This window comes from Hyposmocoma kahamanoa, unplaced genomic scaffold (genome assembly GCF_003589595.1).
Source record: "Hyposmocoma kahamanoa isolate Upper Pololo Valley unplaced genomic scaffold, ASM358959v1 182, whole genome shotgun sequence".
In the NCBI taxonomy this organism is placed as follows: Eukaryota; Metazoa; Arthropoda; class Insecta; order Lepidoptera; family Cosmopterigidae; genus Hyposmocoma; species Hyposmocoma kahamanoa.
The window spans coordinates 6,140,533-6,145,047 of NW_020653713.1; positions in this window are offsets into that span (position 1 = coordinate 6,140,533).

The window sequence follows — 4,515 nt, forward strand, 5'->3', positions numbered from 1 at the left end:
TTTGAACACTGAATCATATGCCCTGTATAACAAAAAGAGTGACGTAAGTAGCACATTCGTGTGAAAGTAAATGTTTTTTTCACAAAGAATTTCATGCCCGCAAGCGCACACTGATGAGGGATATCCTTTACGATACCCCGGTAGTCCATCAGCGTACCGCAGAATCTGCTAGCATACCGCAGAGTCCGCTGAAATGCGGCGGCATCCGCGGACATGCTCCGCTCCCTCCGATTTGATTTCGTTCCAATAACGACAACGCATTCGAAAAGTCCCCAGCCCAATCAAGCTGTTTTCGGCGCGCACCGGTGGATTCCGTCACATGCCGGTGGATACCGTCGGCAATCTACGCCTCCCACTACGATATCCTCTAGCGTGCTTGAAGTGCACCACAGAGAGAAATGCGCTGCGATACTCCGAGGTCGGTCTCAGAGCACTGAAATTTATACCTTATTACAATTGAAATAACTTAAATATACATTTATTGTCCATTGTCTTCCCTTCCGCCGGGTTGCGCTGGACCTAAATCCGTTATTAAACGGCTGAAACGTCACTCAGATCTGGTTATGGTACTCAGAGTTTCCTGTATTAATTGGCTATAATAATCGGCTTCTTAGATGATGCCCTCTAAATTGACCACGACCCTACACTTGACTGATAAGGACTTAATAACAATCTTGTACCGTAACTTAAGTGCCGAGTAACGTTTACTATTAAAAAGAAATTTTTACAGCTGTCAAATGATGAGCAATTGTTGAGTTACGTTTTAGTGATATGTAAAGATTAATTAATGTCGATTCTAGGATATCGTCTGCGTTGTTTTTTTTTTGTCGAAGCGTAGATGGCGTGATAACCAAGACACGTTCTTGAGTGACTGGCCGGAGATTGCTGTTGTGGATAGAGAGAGTTGGAAGTCCGAAGTCCGAAGCCCAGTGTAGTGGGACACTGTTGAGGGCCAATTAAAAACGAAAATTGAAGCTTTACTTTTTAATTGCGCCATCGCGGTTTGTTCAGTTAGAGATTAAAATTTCTATCTCTTCCTGGTGTGCCATCTCAGCAATTATTACAGCAGTGTGGCTCGAAAGAGTCCCGTGCTATTCAAGTTGAAATTCTGCAAAATTTTGAAGCCACGTGGTTTGCTACGGCCTTGTTTTTTACCGCCCTGGATTTTTCCTTCCAGAGTAGACAATATTTTCCATTTCTCATGAACGTCCCCTAAGCTTTCTCCCAAGTCTTTGTGCAACTTGTGAAATACGATGTCATTGGTGATTCTATCCGTTCACGATATATTCCACATTCTTCGATACAAGCCCACATTTCGAAGACTTCTTACTGCCTCCGTGGCCAAACGGTTACCATACCAGACTACCACGCAGAGGTCCCAGGTTCGATTCCCGGGCCGGGAGAAATATTTGTATGGCCTACATTTATTTCTCTCGTGACTTTGGGTGTAATTTGTGGTTGTCTATGTGTGTATCCATGGCACCCGCAACACAAGGTTTCCCAAGTGCGGGGTTATGATGAGTGTGTGCGTTATTACTATTCTAACCGTTAATTATAATATGTTGGTTAGTGTCTGTAGATGTTCTCTGTACAAAAGAATTAAAAATATGTAGCACCGCACTAAATGGCATCTTGCCGGTAGTTTCAGGCTACGATTATAAAGGAAGTAGTTAAATTTAATATAAGCACTCCTCGCTCTATGCGACTTCTAATTAAAAGAACTATTTTCTAATCTTAAAAGTGTACTAAACCCATTGACTTACAATTATATGGACGTCGAGTCCGCGCTAAAAAGTGTCCGAACTTATAGGGCGTTAAAATCGTATACAGAGCGTCATTCCTTGGCCCGAAACGTCGGTTTGTTTGAAAAAACAAATATACGCGATTTTAATCCGGAAAAATAGTTTTATTTCCTTTGTATAACAATCGCGAAAACCTAAGAACTCGACGTGTTATAAACACATTGAAAAGAAACTGCAAAGTACGGAACCAAAAAGTATCACATCATTGATACAAATTCCAAGGCTACCTCTACAAAGAGGATGTAGTTGTCAACATAAACGTGGCTTAGTTAGCGGTAGCCAAAGTGCACACACACATATTTCATACACAGTTTGTACACAAGTTCGGTTAAAGCAAATTTACAATAATTGGTCCAAAAAGACTATTTTTTAATGGTCACGTACAATTTCACGCCTTATGTTAGTTTGCACACATTAATTAATAATGCTAAAATTAATTTCGACAAAAATTTTAGTTTGTTGTATATTTAAATTTGAAAAACCCTTTTTTTACCCTTATGTATGAGAGCTATAAAAATTCACATGCACCTAACATGTTTCATGTGTGAAGTTCTAGATTTTAGCGATTGTTACACATAATAGGAAAGTAAGTTTACTTTAGTTGTTGTGTTTAGTTGTTTGGTGTACAACACATACATTTGTTGCGGGCCCTTTACAGGTCCCATGATCGTGAGAGTCAGATGTGACCGTGGGACCTGTAAAGGGATCGAAACGTTGATTTGTTTGAAGAAATAAGTATTCACAGTACATATAGTTCGTATTAGCCTATGACTTCCTAGTGACGAAAGTACTGTTGACGTGTGTTCACATGTGGCTTTGTTGTACCGAGGGTATGAATTATTTACGAAAAAAGTGTTATGTACGCACCTTAATATTTATAATTTAATGTTTTTTGTACCTTAAAATTACAAGCGTACGCATAATGTCGCATCGCAGTAGGTATCAAAGCATCAGTAATTACGTCGAGCAAAGTTATAAATAGTATTTTAAAATATTCTACGAAATTCCACAGGGCCAAAAAAGGGCCCGCTGGCATCGAAGGGTTAAGTAATAAATATGCAAAGTTGAGGAACATTTCTAGACAAATCCGTATCTATAAAGGATGGGTGTTCGAGTCACAAATTTTGGCCAACAGGTGTGGTTAATACGAATTTTAGGCAAAATATATTACTTATCGGTTTTATGTACGGTAGGTTGTCAGTAGCCTTAAGCAAAGCATTGTCTAAGACCTTATTCAGTGGACTTGAAATTGATTTACATTTCTTTTCTTTTCCTTTATTCTATAAGTAATTTATTTTACGTAACTGAGAACTAAAAAAATGAGGACCGCAGTGTAACTGGGTCATTGTCGGACTAGTGTTCACTACCTAATTTCTGTAGCAATTTTTATTATTAAATATTCAAGTGTATTATCGTGTAATTATTAAATAATATTTCACGATACGATACTCGAATATTAAATAATATTACACGATAAAAATAATAAAAATTGCCAAATAGATAAGGTACTGTACTGTACTTCCCTGGACGAACTCTACTGCTACTAAAATTTTAAAGTAAGGAAAGAAAAAAAACATTTCCACAACACAATCCCGTTTACTGTAATCAAACGCAGCAAAGCAAACTGCAAAACGAGTAGGACTTTTCTCATTTGCTGGCATTTTAATGTTATCTTTTGCAATATAAACAAACAAAACCCATTTGTCGAAATATGCAAACTAGCAAATAAATACTGTTCTGCTGTTGTTATTATATGCAACGTATTTTTACTAGTATTTATGTGTTCTGTGTATTCGACATTTTTAGCGAAGTTGAGTTATTAACAAAGTTAGAATCAGCAAAACAAAATGTACAACCCTCTTTAAGTTGTTTTTTATTTATTTATATTTAGTTTATGTTTTATTGTTAAGGCGAGGTATTTCAACAATTTGACATCGATCGTTGCCAAGCGATGACAAGCGCCCGATGACGACAGAGCCTTGAACACCGCCGTAAAGTTGCCAACTTATAGGTATTCTACAGGATATATCACGGAGAGTGTGCGAGGGAATTATACGAATTAATTCCGCCTTCCCCTTTCAATCATCGGGGGACCGGATGTAGGTACAACATAAGGAAATTCCACCCTTATGTTGTGGATATTCCAAGGATTCGCACGGAGGGTTTCGCTTCCACATTTATATGGTGAACGGCTACGGAGTGGAACTCCCTGCCTGCAGGCTTGTTCCCTGAACGCTATTACTTGGACCTTTTCAAGGCGAGAGTGAATTCGCATTATTTAGGTTTGCATGCTCCATCGTCGACTTCATAGTCACTTTCCATCAGGTGGAACGGGAGTCAAACGCGCGCTTATTTTTTAATAAAAAAAAAAGGTTGACGGGGCAGCAGGCGGCGCGACATAGCGTTAAGCAAATTGAAAAGGCGAATAAAGTTCTATCCTCAAAAAAAAAATACTTTTAGTTTTTGGCAGAAAATGCTTGAGACTAAATGACACAAAAGTCGAATGTGATCTAAAAATGTTTTTTAGGTAAAATGGATTACATAGGATTCCACACATTATGTCAACATTGACTTTTATTAAGGTAGCATTTTTACATATCTTTTTCATCATCAAATCACCAAACAAAAAACTGTTCAGTTTTCCAAATTAAAAATTCTATTTTCCTAAACTTCTCCTCAACTGACTTTGATCATTCTTTCCCTGAACTATTCC